Here is a 24,419-nt window from a genome sequence, read left to right as displayed (position 1 = left end):
CCAGGAACAGGCATCAGTACTGGGGGAGGTGGAGCTAGATCAGATGGGAATTGAGCACCATGCAGCAGGTCCTCCAGCTCCACCATAAGTATCATACACTGGTTCGTCAGGATCTCCACCACCACCAGTTGTGTTCGACTGGACATTTCGAGATGGTGAATTCTCAGTCTTTTCAAACCTTTCATCATCACCACCACCACCATTTCTATCAATCCTCTCTTGATCTCGAGATGATAGTTCCCACGATCATTTCTTAGTCGTTGGTTATCCATCCTACCCCGTTGTGGCATATCTCTCGGAAGTGGTTGCTGCATGACAGGCTGACCCATGTAATTGTAAAAATATAACTCTTCACGCACTTTAGAAGTCAGATCCATCACGAGGTCTAGGTGTTTCAATCTCAAGTGCTTGTGGACAAACTCAGCAGCATGAAAGAGCTTTGTGCATCCAACCATATTTCCACCCGTACTATTATCAACATGCAATAGATGAATCAACGGAATCACTAAAGTTGAAGCATGTATTATATGATACTTCTGAATTCCAATAGAAAGATGTCGTAAAGGCTAAAATTAATAAAACCTCCAGAGATATTTCTCGTACCAACAAGCTTAAGGAATTTATACCAAAACTTGACCCACTTCCACCTGCAAAGAAAAGACATCATGTTATAGCAAATTGCTGAGGAAGTAGTAATTGTATTTATACTAAAATATAAGAAAACAAGATTCATAGCTCACTTCTTTAAGATGCATGCAGTCAGTAAGGTCAAAACTTCCAGTTGATGTCCACTAGTGCCAGAGCCAAGGTTCCTATGAAATGAATTTAAAAAAAAAAAAAACTAATTAGACACTATTGAAAAGAAAATATCTGAGGAAGTGATTGGTATACATGCGCAATGTAAGCGTAAGAAATCTTAACGGTGTGGAATTATAGAAATCTTAAAAAGGTTCCATGAATAAGATGTGAAAAGGTATCTCAAAAAGTAAGTAACACTACTCGAAAAATATACATCTACAATTAGAGTTTCACAACTCTTTGCTAAAAATCGTAGAACATCCCATGTTCTACGATTTTTTTCAAAGGAAGAGTCGTAGAATGGCATCATTTCTAACCCCCAATATCAAAAGTTTGCGACAAGAAAACAAACGACAACCCTTTAAGAAAAAGAGCATCAACCATCCTTACACTTCACAAGTTTGGGGCTTTTGTGTTATTTTTGTATGAAAATGTACAACAATCTTTATAAGAGTTGTTGAAGACAACCAAAATATGAAAATAAAAAATAGTGTTGAGGGGATTCGAACAAGAACCTACCATGCGTTAGTCTAACCTATCAACCATCCATACACTTCACAAGTTTGGGTTTTTTATGCCTTTTATTTTTAATGGAAATGTATAACAACCTTTATAAGAGTTGTTGAAGACAACCAAAATATGATAATAAAAGATAGTGTTGTGGGGATTCGAATATGAAGAACCTACTATGTGTTAGTCTAACACATCAACCATCCTTACACTTCACAAGTTTTGGTTTTTTGTGTTATTTTTTTATGTCACCTTTATAAGAGTTGTTAAGTAAAAATATAGGATGTTGGAAAATGAGGTTGCAGGGATTTGATCCTGAGCCTCCTGCGTGCAAGTCCAAACCATCAACCATGCCTACACTATCACAATTCTATAAGGTTTGTGGTTGTTTTTTTTTATATATAACTTCATGTCAACCTTTGACGACCTTTATAAGAGTTGTAATAACAAAATATGATGTTCAAAAATAAGGCTCAGTCACCTGAGCCGCAAACAGCGCGAAGCCTTCTCTGTAAGCAATCACAGACATTCTATAATGACAATGCACTTCTGTTAAATTTTTGTAACGGATGGTTAAACTTTTTCATTTCTGCAAAATTTTATGCACTTCTGCTAAATTTTTTTCACTTCTGCAAAATTTTACGATAAAATTTTCTAAGTCAGGTTCAGTATCGAAGTCTACTATGTGATAGTACAAGTCATCAACCATCCTTCTGGATTCACAATATTGGTCGTTTTGTGCTTTTTTTCATCACTATTCAAAACCTTTATAAGAGTTGTCGTAGAGGTATAAACACTTATGCTAAATTTTTATCACTTGTGCTATATTCACTTGTGCAAAAAATTTCCCACTTTTGCTAAATTTTCTCACTTCTGCTAAATTTTATTCACTTCTGCAAAAAATTTCTCACTTCAGCTAAATTTTCTCACTTCTGCTATATTTTTTTGTCATCACTATTGAAAACCTTTATAAGAGTTGTCGTAGAGGTATAAACACTTATGCTAAATTTTTCTCACTTCTGCTAAATTTTATTCACTTCTGCTAAAACAATTTCTCACTTCTGCTAAATTTTTTTGTCATCACTATTCATAACATTTATAAGAGTTGTCGTAGAGGTATAAACACTTCTGCTAAATTTTTCTCAATTCTACTAAATTTTATTCACTTCTGCAAAAAATTTCTCACTTCTGCTTAATTTTTCTCACTTCTGCTAAAAATTATTTTGGTCTCCGGTTCTGCTAACTTTTTCTCACTTCTGCTAAATTTTTGTCACTTCTGCTAAAAACTATTTTCTCTAACACCCCCCACTAAATTCTAGAAATTTAGGCGTTTCAATATTGGATAGAAATATCCAAAAGAGGTTTTTTTAAAGGTTTTAGAGAAAATTCCGCTGGAATCTTTCCTGTAAATGGTTCATCTTTACGAGTTTCTATGATATATCCTCCTAAATTTGGAGTGAGAACCACTTCAGACATTGAGGGTTCATGGTTCGTATTCCCTTGAACCACATTTAAAGCCAGGTTTATGCATTCGATATGCTAGAATAGGGCTTGTTTAAAATTTCGGGGAATATTCCGAATGAATCTTACCTATAAATGGATGGATTCATCATTCTTACCAAGTTTCCGGCTTATAATGGTCCACTCAGGGCCAGGTTTCAATCTCGGAGCCAGGTTATGCATACAATATGCCAAAATAGGGTTTGTTTAAGGTTTCAGAGAATATTCCGAAGGAATCTTACCTGTAAATGGTCGGATTCATCGTTCTTACCAACTTTCTGACTTATAGTAGTCCACTCCCAACCAGGTTTCGACCTCGGAACCAGGGTAGGCATACAATATGCCAAAATAGGGTTTGTTTAAAGTTTCGGGGAATATTTCGAAAAAATATTACCTGTAAATGGATGAATTCATCGTTCTTACCAAGTTTTCGGCTTATAATGGTCCATTCACGGCCAGGTTTCGACTTCAGAGCCAGTGTATGCATACAATATGCTAGAATAGGGTTTGTTTAAATTTTTAAGGGAATATTCCGAAGGAATCTTACCTGTAAATGGATGGATTCATCGTTCTTAGCAAGTTTCCCACTTACAGTAGTCCACTCCCAGCCAGGTTTCGACTTCGGAGCCAGGGTATGCATACAATATGTCAGAATATGGTTTGTTTAAGGTTCCGGGGAATATTCCGAAGGAATCTTACCTGGAAATAGATGGATTCATCATTCTTACGAAATTTCCGACTTATAGTATTCCACTCGCGGCCATGTTTCGGCCTCGGAGCCAGGATCAGTATCGAAGTTGATGAAAAGGGGTGTGTTTCAAAATATGGGAATATTCCGATGGAATCTTACTTATATATGGGTGGATTCGTCGTTCTTATAATGTTTTCGACTTATAGTAGTCCACTCGGGGCCAGGTATTGAGCTCGAAGCCAGGTTCATTATGGAAGTTGACGAAAAGGGGTGTGTTTAAGATTACGGGGAATATTACAATCAAATCTTACATGTATATGGGTGGATTCATCGTTCTTATAAAGTTTTCGAGTTATAGTATTCCACTCGTGGCTAGGTTTCGAGCTCGGAGCCACTTTCTTTCTCGAAGTCACCAGATAAGGGTTTGTTTAAGGTTTAAGAGAATATTCCGACAAAATGTTACCTGTAAATGAATTGATTCATCGTTCTTATCAAGTTTCCGTATTATAATGGTCCACTCACGGCCATGTTTCGATCTTGGAATGGAATCTTTCCTTTAAATGGTCTTATTGTTTCTAATTAAGTCACTAGAATTTAAAATTTATTCCTATAATAGTCTTATTGTAATTGTTTATAATCCAATGAACCAAGTTTCCGGCTTATAGTGATCCACTCACGGCCAGATTTCGATCTCGAATCCAGGTTATGCCTCGAAGTTGCCAGAAGAGGGTTTGAAGAAATAAACCACCCAGAGCTTCGTGGTTCATAGTTTGTTTATCGTTATACCAAATTTGAAGTTCGAATCGACACTGAGCTTCATATTTATCGATTTCGATGATGTATCATGCTAAGTTTGAAGTCAAAACCCTCATGGAGCTTCTTGGTTCATAGTTTCTATGTCGTTATACCATATTTGAAGTTCGAATTGACTCTGAGCTTCATATTTATCGATTTCGATGATGTATCATGCCAAATTTAAAGTCAGAACCCTCCCGGAAATTCTTGGTTCATAGTTTATGTCGTTATACCATATTTGAAGTTCGAGTCAACACTGAGATTTATATTTACCGATTTCGATGATGTATCCTGCTAAGTTTGAAGAAATAACCCACCCAGAGCTCATGGTTCATATTTTGTTTGTCGTTATACCGAATTTGAAGTTTGAATTTACACAGAGCTTCATATTTATCGATTTTGATGATGTATCATTCTAAGTTTGCAGTCAGAACCCTCCCGGAGCTTCTTGGTTCATAGTTTCTATGTCGTTATACCATATTTGAAGTTCGAATTGACTCTGAGCTTCATATTTATCGATTTCGATGATGTATCATGCTAAATTTGAAGTCAGAACCCTCCCAAAACTTCTTGGTTCATAGTTTGTATTCCTTTATACCAAATTTGAAGTTCGAATTGACACCGAGATTCATATTTATCGATTTCAATGAAGCATCCTGCTAAGTTTGAAGTCAGAATCCACCCGGAGCTTCATGGTTCATAGTTTGTTTGTCGTTATACCACATTTAGAGTTCAAATCGACACTAATCTCTAATTTATCGATTTCGATAATGTATCCTGCTAAGTTTGAAGTCAGAACCCACACAAAGCCTCATGGTTCATAGTTTTTTTGTCGTTATACCCTATTTGAAGTTCGAATCGACACCGAGCTTCACATTTATCTATTTCGATGATGTATCATGTTAAGTTTGAAGTCAAAACCCATCCGGAGCTTAGATGTTTATAGTTTCTATGACGTTATACGACATTTGAAATTCGAATCGACACTGAGATTCATATTTATTGATTTCGATGATGCATCATGCTAAGTTTGAAGTCTGAGCCCTTCCGAAGATTTTTGGTTCATAGTTTGTATATCGTTATACAACATTTGAAGTTCGAGTCAACACCTAAGTTTCATATGTATATATATATATCGATTTCGACAGTGTATCGTGCTAAGTTTGAAGACAGAACCCTCCTGGAGCTTCTTAGTTCATAATTTTTATGCTTCTTGAGTCTACGAGTGTGAACTAAAGCTACTTCATGACCTGTATGACTAGTCGAAATTAATTCGTGACCTATGTGAGTAATCGAAATTCAAACCGGAAGCACAAAGAAAAAGTACAAAAGCACAAAGAGAAAGCACAATGAAACACACTAATTATCGAATTGACTTCTTATTTTCCAGCTTCATTCTTATTTTTATTTTGGATTTTTTATATCAGAATCTCGGTATGTCCTAAATTTATTAATATTTTCTTTGGATTTTTTCATGTCGAAGCTTGATAATAAAACTGAATACATGAGTTCGTACTAGCACAAAGAGAAACACACATGCTTCTCAATCCATATGATCATCCCAAATACAATCTCAACCGCCAAGATCTTTTTCTTAATCAGTATGAGTGGATCAAATGTAACGTGGTCCGTCCATCATTTTCAATCGGATTCACTCATTCTATTTTTTTTGAAATATTTTTTTACTCACTTATTCTTGGTTGTATCAACAAAACCTCCCTCAACCACTCGAGCCTAATTCCTGTCCCTTATTCTCTTTCTTCCTCTCCTCCTGGAGAACACCTATCATCTCCTCCACAGATGACCGTCGACGCTCCATCACCACCGCTGCTCTTCTCTCAATCTCTCATTAACTCCCCCTTTCTCTCATCCGCAACAGTCAACAGTAGCAGCTTATCAAATCCAGATCTGAAACAAATTCTAATCAACCCCATCACTGATTCAAATTATACAAAACCCCATATTTCTTCTCGGTAACAATCAACAGAAGCAACTTCTCCATCTCCATCTCCGGTAACAAAAATATAAACCCCCAAATCTCAATGTTAAGCTGAAAAAGAAAAACAAACCCTAGATTTCAAAATCAAAATCTCTGCAGAAAAATGCGTGATGGTTATGTTCTGGTGGATGAATGAAACTGATGGAAGTATGGGTATGTATTAGAAGGCAAGAAGCTAATAAGAAATTTATGGTTGTATCTCAAATTGCAGGCTCGATTGGGTTCGATTTCCAGCTGATTTTGAGATGGCATGAACTGGTGGTGAATTGAGTTAATCTGAGCTCAATTGGGGACGATGAGTTTGTGCTTGAATGGTTTATGTTTTAGCTGGGATGGAGTCCGAGTTTGACAGTAAAAAATAGTGAAAGTTTGTGGGTGATTTGGATAAATTCTGACAGTAAATGGTACCATGGGTCCGTAGGGTTATGTTTGAGAGGAGACAAGAGGTTCTTGAGGTGATGTTTTCACCTGGAAAACTCAGTAAAAATGTATGTCCTTGCAGCTGATTTGTAGGATGTGTTTCAAGGGTTTTTGGATGATTTAAAAAGACAAGGAAAAAGAACAATGAGAAGTGCTTGAGTCTGAGATGGATATGGTGAAGTTCTTGAGCTGAAATTCAGCTGTAGAATGTTGCTGCTGGAGATTTATGGGTATTTACAAGAGTTTGAACAGGAGATGGCATTGTAGAGTCGGTATTATGGGTGTCCGGTGGAATTTGAAGTTAAGCAGAATACAGAACTGGAGCTAAAAATGAGATGGGAGTATCAATATGTAAAATCGGATGCAATTCATGCGTGATGCAGTAACAAAAAGTAACACATTTGCAGCAGCGCAGCAACCATCTTATGAAGTTACAGGTATATCTACAATGTTCTCATGTGCAAATTTTAGTAAACATTGCATGTCATTGTTGGGTGTTCCTTTGTTGAGTCTCAGTGATGGTTTGCTGTTAATTAGTAGTAGAATATATTTCAGCTTCATACATTTTGTAATGCTGGCTAACTGAAGATTCCTGTTGATTTTCAGTATCAGTCAAGAAATGGAAGCGGAAACAATATATCGTCCCAAATGGAGTGGCTGCCGAAGTAGGGAGTGGCACCAAAACGACCCCAGCTTAGAGAGATTGAACGCGGATGTGATATAGTTGTTGCGACTCCTGGACGTCTGAATGATATTTTGGAGATGAGAAAAATCAGCCTCCGTCAAGTTTCATACCTTGTGCTTGATGAGGCAGACTGGATGTTGGACATGGGTTTTGTGCCACAGATTCAGAAAAAATGTTAATGGGATACCTCCTCGCCGCCAGACGATGATGTACACTGCAACTTGGCCCAAGGAACTGCGTAAAATTGCTGACGATTTACTAGTTAAGCCTGTTCTTGTTAATATTGGGAATATTTATAATGGTCCACTCAGGGCCAGTTTTCAATCTCGGAGCCAGGTTATGCATACAATATGCCAAAATAGGGTTTGTTTAAGGTTTCAGAGAATATTCCGAAGGAATCTTACCTGTAAATGGACGGATTCATCGTTCTTACCAACTTTCCGACTTATAGTAGTCCACTCCCAACCAGGTTTCGACCTCGGAACCAGGGTAGGCATACAATATGCCAGAATAGGGTTTGTTTAAAGTTTCGGGAAATATTTCGTCTTATAGTGGTTCATTCACGGCCAGGTTTCGACCTCGGAGCTAGGTGTCTGCATACAATATGCTAGAATAGGGTTTGTTTAAATTTTTGGGGAATATTCCGAAGGAATCTTACCTGTAAATGGATGGATTCATCGTTCTTACCAAGTTTCCGACTTACATGAGTCCACTCCCAGCCAGGTTTCGACCTCGGAGCCAGGGTATGCATACAATATTTCAGAATATGGTTTGTTTAAGGTTCCGGGGAATATTCTGAAGGAATCTTACCTGGAAATGGATGGATTCATCATTCTTACGAAATTTCCGACTTATAGTATTCCACTCGCGGCCAGGTTTCGACATCGGAGCCAGGTTTAGTATCGAAATTGATGAAAAGGGGTGTGTTTAAAATTTTGGGAATATTCCGATGGAATCTTACTTATATATGGGTAGATTCGTCGTTCTTACGATGTTTTCGACTTATAGTAGTCCACTTGCGGCCAGGTATTGATCTCGAAGCCAGGTTCAATACGGAAGTTGACGAAAAGAGGTGTTTGTAAGATTACGTGGAATATTACAATCAAATATTACATGTATATGGGTGGATTCATCGTTCTTATAAAGTTTCCGAGTTATAGTATTCCACTCGTGGCCAAGTTTCGAGCTCGGAGCCACTTTCTTTCTCGAAGTCACCAGATAAGGGTTTGTTTAAGGTTTAAGAGAATATTCCGACAAAATCTTACCTGTAAATGAATGGATTCATCGTTCTTACCAAGTTTCCGTATTATAATGGTCCATTCACGGCCATGTTTCGATCTTGGAATGAAATCTTACCTTTAAATGGTCTTATTGTTTCTAATTAAGTCAGTAGAATTTAAAGTTTATTCCTATAATAGTCTTATTGTAAATGTTTATAATCCAATGAACCAAGTTTTCGGCTTATAGTGATCCACTCACGGACAAGTTTCGATCTCGAAGCCAGGTTATGCCTCGAAGTTGCCAGAAGAGGGTTTGAAGAAATAAACCACCCAGAGCTTCATGGTTCATAGTTTGTTTGTCGTTATACCAAATTTGAAGTTCGAATCGACACTGAGCTTCATATTTATCGATTTCGATGATGTATCATGCTAAATTTGAAGTCAAAACCCAATTAGAGCTTTTTGGTTCATAGTTTCTATGTCGTTATACCATATTTGAAGTTCGAATTGACTCTGAGCTTCATATTTATCGACTTCGATGATGTATCATGCCAAATTTAAAGTCAGAACCCTCCCGAAAATTTTTGGTTCATAGTTTATGCCGTTATACCATATTTGAAGTTCGAATCAACACTGAGCTTTATATTTACCGATTTCGATGATGTATCATGCTAAGTTTGAAGAAATAACCCACCCAGAGCTTCATGGTTCATAGATTGTTTGTCGTTATACCGAATTTGAAGTTCGAATTGACTCTGAGCTTCATATTTATCGATTTTGGTGATGTATCATGCTAAGTTTGAAGTCAGAACCCTCCCGGAGCTTCTTGGTTCATAGTTTCTATGTCGTTATACCATATTTGAAGTTCGAATTGACTCTGAGCTTCTTATTTATCGATTTCGATGATGTATCATGCTAAATTTGAAGTCAGAACCCTCCCGAAACTTCTTGGTTCATAGTTTGTATGCCTTTATACCAAATTTGAAGTTCGAATTAACACCGAGCTTCATATTTATCAATTTCAATGAAGCATCCTGCTAAGTTTGAAGTCAGAATCCACCCGGAGCTTCATGGTTCATAGTTTGTTTGTCATTATACCACATTTAAAGTTCAAATCGACACTAAGCTTCATATTTATTGATTTCGATAATGTATCCTGCTAAGTTTGAAGTCATAACCCACACAGAGCTTCATGGTTCATAGTTTGTTTGTCGTTATACCATATTTGAAGTTCGAATCAACACCGAGCTTCACATTTATCTATTTCGATGATGTATCATGTTATGTTTGAAGTCAAAACCCATCCGGGCTTCGTTTTTTATAGTTTGTATGTCGTTATACCACATTTGAAGTTCGAATCGACACTGAGATTCATATTTATTGATTTCGATGATGCATCATGCTAAGTTTGAAGTCTGAGCCCTCCGAAGATTTTTGGTTCATAGTTTGTATATCATTATACAACATTTGAAATTCGAGTCAACACCTAAGTTTCATATATATATATATCGATTTCGACGATGTATTGTGCTAAATTTGAAGACAGAAGCCTCCTGGATCTTCTTAGTTCATAGTTTTTATGCTTCTTGAGTCTAGGAGTGTGAACTAAAGCTACTTCATGACCTGTATGACTAGTCAAAATTACTTCGTGACCTATGTGACTAATCGAAATTCAAACCGGAAGCACAAAGAAAAAGTACAAAAGCACAAAGAAACACACGAATTGTCGAATTGATTTCTTATTTTCCAGCTTCATTCTTTTTTTTTTTGGATTTTTTTATATCAGAATCTCGGTAAAAATGTCCAAAATTTATTAATATTTTCTTTGGATTTTTTTTCATGTCGAAGGTTGATGATAAAACTGAATACATGAGTTCGTACTAGCACAAAGAGAAACACACATGCTTCTCAATCCATATGATCATCCCAAATACAATCTCAACCGCCAAGATCTTTTTCTTAATCAGTATGAGTGGATCAAATGTAACGTGGTCCGTCCATCATTTTCAATCGGATTCACTCATTCTATTTTTTTTTTGAAGCATTTTTTTACTCACTTATTCTTGGTTGTATCAACATACCCTCCCTCAACCACTCGAGCCTAATTCGTGTCCGTCTTTTTCTTTCTTCCTCTCCTCCTGAAGAACACCTCTCCTCTCCTCCACGGATGACCGTCGGCGCTCCATCACCACCGCTGTTCTTCTCTCAATCTCTCATTAACTCCCCCTTTCTCTCATCCGCAACAGTCAACAGTAGCAGCTTATCAAATCCAGATCTGAAACAAATTCTAATCAACCCCATCACTGATTCAAATTATACAAAACCCCATATTTCTTCTCGGTAACAATCAACAGCAGCAACTTCTCCATCTCCATCTCCGGTAACAAAAATAAAAACCCCCAAATCTCAATGTTAAGCTGAAAAAAAAAAAAAAACCCTAGATTTCAAAATCAAAATCTCTGCAGAAAAATGCGTGATGGTTATGTTCTGGTGGATGAATGAAACTGATGGAAGTATGGGTATGTATTAGAAGGCAAGAAGTTAATAAGAAATTTATGGTTGTAGCTCAAATTGCAGGCTCGATTGGGTTCGATTTCCAGCTGATTTTGAGATGGCATGAACTGGTGGTGAATTGAGTTTATCTGAGCTCAATTGGGGACGATGAGTTTGTGCTTGAATGGTTTATGTTTTAGCTGGGCTGGAGTCCGAGTTTGACAGTAAAAAATAGTGAAAGTTTGTGGGTGATTTGGATAAATTCTGACAGTAAATGGTACCATGGGTCCGTAGGGTTATGTTTGAGAGGAGACAAGAGGTTCTTGAGGTGATGTTTTCACCTGGAAAACTCAGTAAAAATGTATGTCCTTGCAGCTGATTTGGTGGATGTGTTTCAAGGGTTTTTGGATGATTTAAAAAGACAAGGAAAAAGAACAATGAGAAGTGCTTGAGTCTGAGATGGATATGGTGAAGTTCTTGAGCTGAAATTCAGCTGTAGAATGTTGCTGCTGGAGATTTATGGGTATTTACAAGAGTTTGAACAGGAGATGGCATTGTAGAGTCGGTATTATGGGTGTCCGGTGGAATTTGAAGTTAAGCAGAATACAGAACTGGAGCTAAAAATTAGATGGGAGTATCGATATGTAAAATCGGATGCAATTCATGCGTGATGCAGTAACAAAAAGTAACGCATTTGCAGCAGCGCAGCAACCATCTTATGAAGTTACAGGTATATCTACAATGTTCTCATGTGCAAATTTTAGTAAACATTGCATGTCATTGTTGGGTGTTCCTTTGTTGAGTCTCAGTGCTGGTTTGCTGTTAATTAGTAGTAGAATATATTTCAGCTTCATACATTTTGTAATGCTGGCTAACTGAAGTTTCCTGTTGATTTTCAGTATCAGTCAAGAAATGGAAGCGGAAACAATATATCGTCCCAAATGGAGTGGCTGCCGAAGTAGGGAGTGGCACCAAAACGACCCCAGCTTAGAGAGATTGAACGCGGATGTGATATAGTTGTTGCTACTCCTGGACGTCTGAATGATATTTTGGAGATGAGAAAAATCAGCCTCCGTCAAGTTTCCTACCTTGTGCTTGACGACGCAGACAGGATGTTGGACATGGGTTTTGTGCCACAGATTCAGAAAAATGTTAATGGGATACCTCCTCGCCGCCAGACGATGATGTACACTGCAACTTGGCCCAAGGAACTGCGTAAAATTGCTGACGATTTACTAGTTAAGCCTGTTCTGGTTAATATTGGGAATACTGATGAGCTTGCTGCAAACAAGTCCATTACTCAGGTGAGAAAGAAGTTTTCTGTCACTTGAAAAATGGTTCTTGAGCATGGTTTGATTTATGTATTGTCCATTACATGCTTGAGTTTTTTTTTTTTTTTTGAGCTGATGACTAGTGCTTTATAAGAAGGATAGGGTTTCTCACTATTTGCATTTCAGTACTGAGGAGAAACTGTTAAAACAAGCTCAAGGTCAGGTGTTGCCTGTTGAAAATGCCTAACAGGATCTTGAAAAGGAGGTGCAGTGTGCCTAGTGATAATGGAGGAGATGCGCAAATGTGACACTTAGTGATGAAAAATTAACCCGATGAACTATGGAGGACTCACTGACTCTTTGCTAATATTTAGAAGATGCAGCGGTAGCTGGTAAGTAAGAATGATGTATAGGGAAACATTTTAGAGTAAGTGAATCATGACAATAAATTATACTGTTTGTTGTCGTTATTTAGTTAATGACTTGACATTTTGACATGGATGATTATTTTTTATGGTTAAGAGCTTTCTACGAATGTTGTCTTGTTTACTTTGGTTCATGTATGTGTTGTTAGTCATTACTTGACCATTCTAATATTGGAGCATAAGGTCTTGATTGGATGCCTTATAACCCATCGTATTTGAAGTGGGACACTCCCCTCTACTTTCCTATATTAAATGGAAGAACAATTGAGGCCTTATCACTTAGGTATTTTTCTCCGAGCCGGTTATAGTCTGAATGTGCATGCAATGTGTCAATGACTTTCTTCGTTTCTTTTTGTTGGTTGGTAGAGACTAGAGATGTTTATTGATTGTTTATGTGTGATACTCCAGTAATTCTGAAGCAGGAGCCGCAACTGTAGCCGCTTAACCCAAAGGGGGAAGTGGTAGTGGGTGGGGCATAAGAAGCAGGTGCCGCAACCCTGATACACTACAAGAAAAGATGGATTAAGCGACCAAAATCTTAGCAAGCTCCCAGAACTTTAGTCGCTCTAATGGTCAAGCAACCAAGTTTGCAACCACGATATAGTTTGCTTGCTTAAAATTTATTTCAGCTATTTCGTAGCGACCAATAAAGGTGTTAGGTTGGTACATCACTTTTTCAAGTTATCCGCAGCAACTACAAAAGTGCTTGAGTAGCTTTTTACTTTGAGGCACAGTGGGCCAGCAATTCAAAACATTTGGTTGGTACAATCCTATCTCAGCAACACCAGCCTTGCAAAGAAAAGTCGGATTTTAAAATTTGTGTTTTTTTTATTAAGCTTTTTGTTTTAGCCGTTCTAAATTTTGTTATGTAAGAAAAAAAGAATCAGTATGTTGGGGAATAAGATTTATTTCAAGGATACAAGGATATCATCCCATTGAAAATTTAGCATTCATTTTTTAAACCATCATCAAGAGGTACAAAATTAGTTATGTCATAAAAATAATTAGTTTGTTGAAGAGTAAATTTTCCAAAATACTAGGATCATCCCATTGAAACGCTGTTTAGTAAACAATCTTTCCATAATCTCAAATTGCTTGAGACTCTCTGAGAGGCCTTCACTACATAATTTGCCAGTAACAGTTGATAAATTAGAAATGCAGAGTTTCACCGAGGCCACTCTGCAAGCGTCGACTACTACAGCTTTTGCAGGCTCCAAGATATCTAGTGCTTGTGCTTGTGCTTCTACATTTTCTCCTTCTCCCTTTTATAATGTTGCACACAGAGAATACCATAGGCAGACCCTCCTGCAAACACAATTGACCAATTGAAGAACTTGGCACATTCTGTAGAGCATAATATACTCAAAAAAAAGTAGAAATATAGTAATTCGGTAACTGGTGCAAAAACAATGAGGAATATATATCCTGAAGTATTTGTTTTGTTAGCTGTTCCAGTATTCTTCAGATTATGCTTTGCATAAAGATTCCAAACTATGAAATTGAAACCAAGATATCAATGTGCTTACAAAAGACTAAGAAATGCCAAGAAGAGCCGTACATACACCTGACCATTATGATAAGAATAAGTCTCACGTACAACGATAGTGGATAAATTTCATCCTGAACAAATTATGCAGAATTTCCGACTTATAATTCCTTTCTGAATCTGCTCTGAATAAATGAAGGTACTCTGGCTTCTGCTGCAATAGTCTTGGAAAGCAGAGTCTTACCAGTCCCAAGCCCACCTGTCATGATCATTCCCTGAAACCAAGTTCCAAATATTGCAGATAAATTATTAATTGAAATAGGAATGATAAATAAAAAGCACAAATGCATCCAAGTTTAAGTCACAACAGCATATAAAGGTATACACTGAAAGAACTTTAAGCATCTAAATATACCTTGAGCCGTTTTCCTCCAACAAGTGCAAACTTCCCTGGGTGTTTGACGTACTCCTCCACTTCCATATATTCACAATTTTAAAATTCAATCGAAGACAACTTATTCAGTGCAATTGAACTAGTGAGGGAACACATAAGATTTACAATAAGATAATTTATGATTTAGATTGATTGCTAGATGCAAACATGCATTGCCAACATTAGATCAGGTACATCAACTTCAAGTACTTCCATTTTATTTTATTTTCGATCGGCCAAGTACTTCCATTCCAATAACAAGTATCTAGCAAAACTTCAGAACAACACCAACACCCGCAGTTCCTAAAGACAAAAAACTTGAATAACTTTAATAATCTGGGATGAGATTAGTATCCAGCAATGGATCGAGTAAAGCTGCAAAAGAAGTTTCACACAAAAGCTTGCTTTCGCAGAAAAATCGCTCTGAATTGGTGCAGGGCACAACACTTGTAAGACTGTCTGCCCATAACAGGGTAAGCATTGTTCTGCTTCCCTTATCAAAAAATTGATGACTAGCTTATACATTTCATTATGCAAAGTGTTCCATTGTTAGAAAACTAGATATCAGGAATCACGATTATGTCCTATTTGTCAAAACGTAACTTTAGTTACAAATGACATTTACTGAGGCCTTTTACAGGAACTTACAAGATCAGGTATAAATCTTTATATAAGGCTTGGAGTGTGAATAAAAATGAGTAACATGGCTGATCTACAAGTGAAAGATATTTAGTATTAGGATAAAAAGGAACGATATTTAGTCTAGTTCATTCATCTACAAGTGATTGATTTTAGACACATTTGAAATGATATCATCATTTTGGTAGCACAGTTAACATGGATTTTAGTACCTTCTAATGCTGTTAAAATCGGGTTTGGGTCATAGAGTTGTACTTAACTTACTCTCAGAAATTTCAAAAATTGAACTGATTTTGTTGGTGATGGAAGATTACGTCTTAGTTGAACACAAGACCAAGACTACTTGAAGGTTATGCATCTGTAGATGAAAAAACATAAAATTGAACAAAGGGGTTGAATTTAGAAAAATGAATCAATGATTAACATAACCCATATCTTATTTTACTGAGAAAAGAAGAAATTCACTTGAGATTGATAGGAAGGAGAGGATAATCATAGCAAACATAGCACCTATTTTCATTGCTGACTCTTTCGCAAAGCTGGACTTATCAGCTGAATTTTTAAGTATGAGACAGTGTCAAGTTTGGGCAAATGTCAAGAATGAGACAATGTTCAGTATATCACAGAGATTGACAGGGAAGGAGGGAGGTAGCTGTGGTTATAAGGCCAAATAGCCAATCTAGGTGTTCAAAAAAGATGAAACAGTCTACTAATCCTCTTTTTTGTAAGTTCATCTACTAACCCTTTCGAACAATCTCACCAAAAATCCAACCTCCATATGCAAATACAGTCAAAAATCGAGTTCGTCAAAATCATTTTAACAAAATATGTCAGAAACTTCTTAGAGTCATTTTATCAAACAGGTTATAAGAGAGAAATTAAGAAGCCCTAATTTCTCTTTTTTGGACCTTTACTATTGAATCAAAATCGAGTGAAAAATATTACCTTTATAAATTGGTTAGTAATTGAAGCTTTTCAATTAATCATAGTGTTGGATCTTGAAACCCAAAATGCTTTTGCAAGAGAAACAGAATGACATAAATCAAAATCAGAAATGAGAGATGCCGATACCATCAGCAACAAAGTATACAAACCCACGAAGATATGTCGAAAACAGGGGAGGAAGAAATGTAGAAACCCACTCTAAAATCTCTAATTTTGACAGATTTGTACAAGACCTAGCTTTAATTCGGCCATTTGGGTTAAGTTTCAGAGAGTTGGAGAGGGGGAATAGACAGTAAGGGTTTGAGCGTAGTGAAACCAGTTTATGCGAGTGGAGGGAAAAATGAAATTTTTGGTGGGAACTTTGCGCCAAAACTTGGATTTTCCCGCTAATCAATTTAGAAGACATTTTCACTTAGAGGGAAAACAAGGTGGCAATCCGTGTGACATTTTGTGTTTGCATATATTCGTGGGTTAAACATCCGTGGTTTTCTATTGGCCAAATGGATATCATACGGATCATCAAAATGATAGCCATCGAACAAAGGTGGGGGTATTTTTTGACGATCTAGGGTCCGGATTTGTTTTTTGAGGCAAGAACAAAGTTTTGCGGGAATTTTCCTTCCACTAGTCAAGATGGCAAATTGGAAATCCGTATGACTTTTGTTTCATGCACCGATTGGTGGATTTAGATACTTTGGCTTTCTATAGGCCAGATTAAAACCACGCGGATCCGCGAAGTGACTTCAAAAGGCTTTGACTATTTTGTTGGTCAATGTAAACTCATGGTTTTTTTTTTCTTTTTTCTGGAACATAATATGAAGTCAACGGACATTCGGTTTAAACTGATGGATACCGAAGAAACCGATAGAATTTAGGAAATTTTCGAGTAAGATAACGGATGACAAGTGAAATTAATTGAAGTCGACGAAAATTCGATTTGATTGACAAATCAAGGCAAGTGTGTTTTCTTTGTGCTTTCTCTTTGTGTTTTGGTGCTTCCGGTTTGAATTTCTACTACTCGCATAGGTCATGAAGTAATTTCGACTAGTCATGCAGGTCATGAAGTAGCTTTAATTCATACTGGTAAACTCAGGTTATAAGATTACTAGAGATGGACCACGAAATTATGGATGGGTTCTGACTTCAGACTTAACATAATACATCATCGAAATCGATAAATATGAAACTCATGTGTTGATTCGAGCTTCAAATGTAGTATAACGTAATACAAACTATGAACCTCGAAGCTCTGAGAGGGTTCTGACTTCAAACTTAGCATGCTATATCATCGAAATCGATAAATATGAAGCTCAGTGTCGATTCGAACTTCAAATATGGAATAAAAGCATACTAATTATGAACCAAGAAGCTCCGGGAGGGTTCTGACTTTAAACTTAGCATGATACATCATCGAAATCGATAAATATGAAGCTCAGTGTCGTTTCGAACTTCAAATCCGGTATAACGTCATACAAACTATGAATCAAGTGGCTCCGAGTTCAAAACATGGTTGGTTATACCACAACTCTCAACAAAAGTTAAGATTGGTTCAGCTTAACCGAAAAAGCTTGTATTCGATTACACCTTGCTTCTCGAAGTAGCATGTGACCGGTTACAGCTTGCTTCCCAAAGGTAGCTTGTAAATGATTACAACTAACTTCACAATTCAACTTTTAACCGGTTCTACTTGGATTCCGAAATAACTCGTGGCTCTGAGCTTGAAACCTGGCCGGGAGTGGACTACCATAAGTCGGAAACTTTGTAAGAGCGATGAATCCAGACATTTACAGGTAAGATTCCATCAGAATATTCTCTGAAACCTTAAAGAAAGCCTTTTCTGGCGACTTCGAGAAAGAAAGTGGCTCCGATCTATAAACCTGGACGGGAGTGGACTACATAAGTCGGAAAAATCGTCAGAACGATTAATGATAATTAATGGACATCTGGTTATATTGATGATAATTAGAGCAACGATGGAATCAGGAGAATGAAGTGAGCCCGACCAATATTGATTGTAAGATGACAGACTGGTAACAAGTGAAATTAAATGAAGTCGATGCAATTACGGCGTTGAACTAATGATAATTATCCATACATCAATATTCACCTATAAATAACCATAAAAATAGATGAAATCAACAATACTAATCATATCTAATTGTCCTATGTAGTAACTTCCGGTATAAATATTATCAATGCATATTTTGGTTCATACTGCTAGATATTGACCTCCGTATGCATACCCTTTTGATATGAGTTTGGGACTTCCTGACAATACAGATACCCAGTATGCATACCCTTCTGATATGTCTTCGCGAACTTCCAAGAGCACCTACGCATACAGGTGTGTGCACTTTTTGGATCTGATTTCACAACTACCAAAGGTACCCATACTCGGTATGCATACCTGGTTGACCTAACCTAGTTCGGAATCTTAAGTGCAAAGGAAAAAGCACATGAAGCGCCTAAGGTTAAGCATACTCGCTGTGCATACCTTGACCATGGCTATAGTTCATTTTTGTTATATTTCTCATACATACTTATAAGACAAATTTCAAGTTCAAGCTTGTCATGTTTGAACTATGGAAATATATTCGAGCAATGGATATCCATAGATCTTTAGCAAACACAGTTAGACCAATGAAAACAACCAACTGTTTACCATCAATATGCACACCCTTTTGATATGAGTTTGTGACTTCCTGACGATACGGATACCCGGTATGCATACCCTTTAAGAGAAATCGATGGAATCCTATGGAAATTCAGTTCGATAGACATGGGATAAGATTAAGGTTAATGAACCTTCCTTTTAAATTAATGGATGTCGGAGAAACCGATGAAATTTAGGAGAAATTGAGTGGATTCGAGTGATTTCAGGTAAGATTGATGAATAACATACATCGTTGACTTAGGTCGATGGTTATTCGGTTAAAGTGATGATAACTGGATAAAAAGATGAAATTCAAGAAATTATTTGGAACATAAATACTATCACTTTTTATTTTTTAAAAAAATGGAAATAAATTTTTTTCAGTTTCTTTTTTCTTTTTAAAGTTAGGGTTTAAATAATTTGATTTCAAATTGAATGAAATTTTAGTTCCTAGTTTTAAACAAAAGAGTTGATAATTTTTTTGCATTCAAGATTCATTTGAAAACTACAATTTAGTAGGATGATTATCACATAATTGTAAAAATTGGAGTTTTTAATAGTGGTGATAGTTGCAATATTTTCAAAATGTAAGTGGTTGCAAAATGTGAAAATTACAACGTGAAAACTGAAAATTTCAATTTGACAATACCGATTTTTTGTGTAACTTTTATTTTTTATCATAAAATATTTTTCATTGAATTTTTCAGTAGGCTGGTAATTGCGATTATCACTCAACTATAGAAATTGGAGTTTTCAATGGTGGTGATAATTCTGATTTTTCAAAACGTGAAATTAAAAAATTCGATTTGATAATTGCGATGGGAAAAGAAAAAAATATTCACTTTTTAATGAGAAGTAAGAAAACGTAAATGAAAAGTAATTACTGGGGAGATTTTTTTTCGGATTATCATTTATTATCCCATTAGTTAAGTTTTTTAGAAAAGATATTTCGTGTAAGATATTTCGCGTTTTTTTATTTTAAAGAATCGTTTATTTCTTAATTTATGGGATATTTAGGAATCACTCACAATTTTTGGAAGCTTTGAATTTAGAAAACTTTAAATTTTGCAAACTAAAAATCGGGAATATAATAACTAATCCGGATATTATTATTAGATTAATAATAATATAATTAATTATGGGCTTTGTACATATCTCACCATATTAATGGTTGGGTTTCCAAAATTTAGAACTCAAGTGCACGTGAAAAATATACGTGCAATAATCTGGGCCCTGGATCTCGTTAGATATTTCTCGAGATGGAGCATCTTGTTTACCCTGTAAATTAATCCTAAAGAAAGAAAAAAAACCTACCCCTACCTCTTTCTCTCTGCCTTATCTTCATCTCCATTTCCTCTTCTCCTTCTAAACTAGATGTCACAGTAAAAAATCCACCGCCTTCACGTCTGTCTCGTTGAAGTTTAAACTAGTTGTTCCTCTTCTAATTTCTTTTTCCAAAGAAACGAGATTTTATTTTATTTAATTTTTGTCAAGCAGATTGTAAATTTTTTGATTAATAAATGATATTGTAAATTCATTGATTAAGAAAATACATTTATTTGCATTTAATTATTTTCTTTCTATATTAATTTTAATTTCATTTTTTATTCATCCGAGTCAAAACTTGCCTGAAAGCTTTTTAACCAATCGGAACATTCCCTGCTGATGAATAACTAGAGCAACTAATGTTAGACAATAACTAGAGCAACTAATGTTAGACAAGCTCAAATTAGGACCGTCTGATATCTCGTACTTCAGAAACCCTGAGCAACCGATTATTGATCAGTTAAGTCGCTCTAAACCTTTATCAACTTAACATATTACTCACTAGGATGGTTGAGATAAATTTAAAGCTATCATATTGGTTAGCCGCTGCGGCAGTTGAAGCATATTTTGAGCGACTCGATTAGGATAATTGGAATAAACTTAAAGCAGTGATATTAGTTAGCCGCTGATGTAGTTGGAGCATATTTAGAGCGTCTCACTTTAGGGTAGTTGGAATAAATTTAAAGCAATCATATTAGTTAATCGCTGATGGTAGTTGAAGCATATTTAGAGCGAGTGCCTAGCTGCTCTAGACCTATAGAAATCCCACCTTTTGCAACTCAAGAGCGAGAGCCAAATTAAGTCGCTATAACGGTTAGAGCGACTCAATATGGGCTTTTGCAACCAAAACTGCCAGGTTGCTTAATCCAGTTTTTCTTGTAGTGATAGATTTGAAGGAGGGTATAACAAACAAAAGGATCAAGTAGAGGAAGGTTTGATTTGCGTTGATGACTAGTGCTTTGTGAGAAGGAATTTGGAGCCAGTGTTTACTCTGACTGATAAAGAGAAGTGGGATTGATGCCAGGTTCTGTACTGCGAGCAATGAACTTGTCCCTGATCCCATAGATTATAGTTTTTCTTTTTGTGATATGATTTTTTGCTGGTGTTGTAGACTTGTAGTGGAAAGAAGAAATAGTGGTAAATTTTTAACACTGTAGCGGGGATTTACTTGTGTCAATTTTTAACGTGAATGAATGTAAATGTGTTACACTGGAAGGTTAATGTGAATGTGAATTACTTTCGACAATTCGGTTTCAGCTATATTTTGTTTTTTCAAAATAGTTTTATGCCCACAACTTCTAATAAAAGTCGTAGTTATACATTCATCTACTGAAAACAAAGATTGTTACTTCAAATATTACAACCTTTAAGGATGTTGTGTTAGAGATTATGACTAAACTAGACACGGGTTGTGAAAGAAAGTATAACAATATAAATACGAGTCGTGCAAAAATTTTCAACAACACAAACAAGAGTAGTGATAGGACTATTCACAATCATAATAAGAGTTGTGAAAGAAACTCTAGAAAATTATGTTAGAGTTTGACAACCTAACAAGGGGGTTGTGATAAAGTTTTCTACTATACATAGTAATTGTTGTGGAAGGATGTCCTACAACCCCTGTAGATATAGTGAAAATAAGGTTCACAACTCTTGCAGAGGTTGTATTAGGCTTCCAAAGTAAAATCGAAAGAGAATCACAACTGAACCACAAGGTAGTCCAAACTTGAACCACAACTATGTTTACGACTCTTAGCTCGAAGTCATAGTAAATCGGGGACCTTCTACAAACCACCCCCCCTTCCACAACCCATAAAATAGAGTCGTCGTAGGTCTACTACGACACTTGTGGGGGTTGTCAAAATATGTTTTTCCCGTAGTGTAGGAATTATTCAAAAATGCAAGGAAATCCAAATAAAAAAGCGATGTACCAGCTGTTTCAAGAGATTCAAAGAATAGGCTCTCTAAGTTAGGAAAATTTGTGCTTACTGAGTCTAATGTTTTCTTAAGTTCTGTAACACGTTTCACAAAAAAGAAGAAGTTAAGGGATTGAACCTTTATGTCACATACTCATTACAAGAACACATGAGCAAATCAATACTCTTCCATCACCGCAAACAAATGTTAAAAATAGATTTCTTTCCTCTGAAAGTAAGAGATCCTCGTTAAATTCATCCATACCCGAAAGCCCTACCATCGAAGCTTTAAACATCTGAAACAAATAAATAAATGTAAGCAAATTCAGTACCTACAGCTTCGAGATGCCCATATAGAATCTTGGCAAACTTGATGACTCCTTATTGGCTGGAAGTTCGGGTTTCTCCTCCTCCACAAGCCTTAGCTTTATGCTTCCCTCCATCCTAATGAAAAGTACATAAAACCCAACAATGAAATCAGAACCCCAAAGAAGTTAATAATTTTCGACTGCAAAGAAGCAAAAACCATAATACACAAACTGTACTTTGTTACTTAATCAGCTTTAGGAAAAGGAAAAGGTTTACGGTCCTTGAATTTTATTACCACTATAGTTTGCATATCAATCAGACCGAGACATAAGGTTACACACCACAAGTCTAGATCGTCTTGCAGGAAGTTTGCTAGGAGCGAATACGCTTTTGATTTAGGAATTGGTGATGGCTGGCAAGGTTGAAAAATATGCATCTGCTAGTGCAATAACGCTGAAAGAAGGTCATTCTCTCTCGCAGGTCCTCTGCCGTGTCTTCTTCTTTTGCTGCCAGTTTCTGCTTCATCCTCAGAGTTAGGATCACTTCTGTTTCCTGATTTGCTTGCTAATCTTGGACTTACACCTGGGCCAATGTCCAGCGTTCCACTCTGCAAATCCAACATAAAGTCTTTCGCAACTTTGTGGGAAGCTGCTAGGCAACAACTTCAACATCACCTTCTCATTCTTCATCTCAACTTCAACAACAACGGCTTCATAACTGCAACCCGAGCCACTACACCTGCACTGTTCAGACCTGTCCTGCACCATCTCTTTCACAACTTCAACTGCAACCATCCAAACATCTCAGAGCTAACTTCAAGACAGTAAGCCATTGTCATTCTGCCTGCAGTCACATTCATTTTGCACATTCCCTGACTACAACACAGCCTAACTCCTCTATCTTCAACTGCAACCCTGTAGCTTCATAGCTGAAAACAACAACATCCAAACCAATAACTGCATCTCAACTGCCTGTAAAGCTCAACTCAAAACACCTGCAACATCAATCAATCACTCCCTGTAGCTCCAGCTGCAACTATTCTCACCAGAACCTCAATTGACAATTTCAAATCACCATTACTGAATTTAACACAAGCTTAGAACAATAGGCAGTGCACTATCTCAGATCAACCTGCGATTCCCATTTCTCACTCTGACTTCCAACCCATTACTACTTTAGATTTGAACCCAATATCCCTACAACTTTTGTTCGATTCTCATCTTCTAATCTCTGATCAAACCCTTTACTTCGTATATCGAATTTCAGAGATTCAATCATGAACTCTTCTTCTCATCTACTTCTCGTCTCAATTCCTGTAGAACCCTAATTCAGCTCATACCCTTTTCAATCTGCTCTCCAAAACTCGAATTAAAATCAATACCCTTTTCAGATTTAAGAATTCTAATTTTATGTATTTGTTTCTGCTTTTGGTTCAAAATTGGCATGAATTGAAATTGATGGAGGTGGAGGTAGGTGGCGCTGGAATCAAAATTGGCATGAATAAATCGTTGGGTGGTGCGTTCGAACGAAATTGAAATTAAGAAAAAAGAATATAAAAAGTGAACGCTTTTGTACCTGGGGAAGGTGGTGCTGCTAGTGATGATGGTGTTTCTGATGGTATTTAAATCTAAAATTGGAATGCAAATGGAAATTTAAATGAGTCTTAGTGAGATGTAAGTAAAACAGATGTACCTGGTTCAAATCGACAATTGGAACGCAAATCGAATCGAAATTGATTAAGGTGATACAGATTGTTGTTGCTGGTTACGATAATGGTGGTGAGGATTGAATCTGCTGATGAAGAGTGGTGGTGGTGAATCTGCTAATGAAGAAATTGAAGGAGGTGGAGGAGACTGGAGAGTGAACAGTGAACAAAGAGGAGGAGAAGTTGGAATACAGAGAAAC

At 36.6% G+C, this 24,419-nt stretch overlaps 2 long non-coding RNA genes across 3 annotated transcripts; one reads left to right on the top strand and one right to left on the bottom strand.

The window, feature by feature from the left end:
• Positions 1-625: 625 nt before the first annotated feature.
• Positions 626-24,419, bottom strand: LOC113319524. 2 transcript variants are annotated; one of them, XR_003345569.1, is made up of 4 exons: positions 22,810-24,419; positions 22,345-22,649; positions 741-812; positions 626-647 (listed from the first exon to the last, which is right to left on the bottom strand). It is a non-coding gene; the product is annotated as an uncharacterized LOC113319524 (long non-coding RNA). The 2 variants fall into 2 exon arrangements; XR_003345570.1 differs by having other exon boundaries at positions 22,538-22,649.
• On the top strand, positions 10,730-13,860 carry LOC113319523. Its single transcript, XR_003345568.1, has 4 exons — positions 10,730-11,841; positions 12,011-12,415; positions 12,569-12,774; positions 13,216-13,860. It is a non-coding gene; the product is annotated as an uncharacterized LOC113319523 (long non-coding RNA).

Source organism: Papaver somniferum, chromosome 10 (assembly GCF_003573695.1).
Source record: "Papaver somniferum cultivar HN1 chromosome 10, ASM357369v1, whole genome shotgun sequence".
Classification (NCBI taxonomy): Eukaryota; Viridiplantae; Streptophyta; class Magnoliopsida; order Ranunculales; family Papaveraceae; genus Papaver; species Papaver somniferum.
This window is presented reverse-complemented; position numbering and strand designations above follow the sequence as displayed.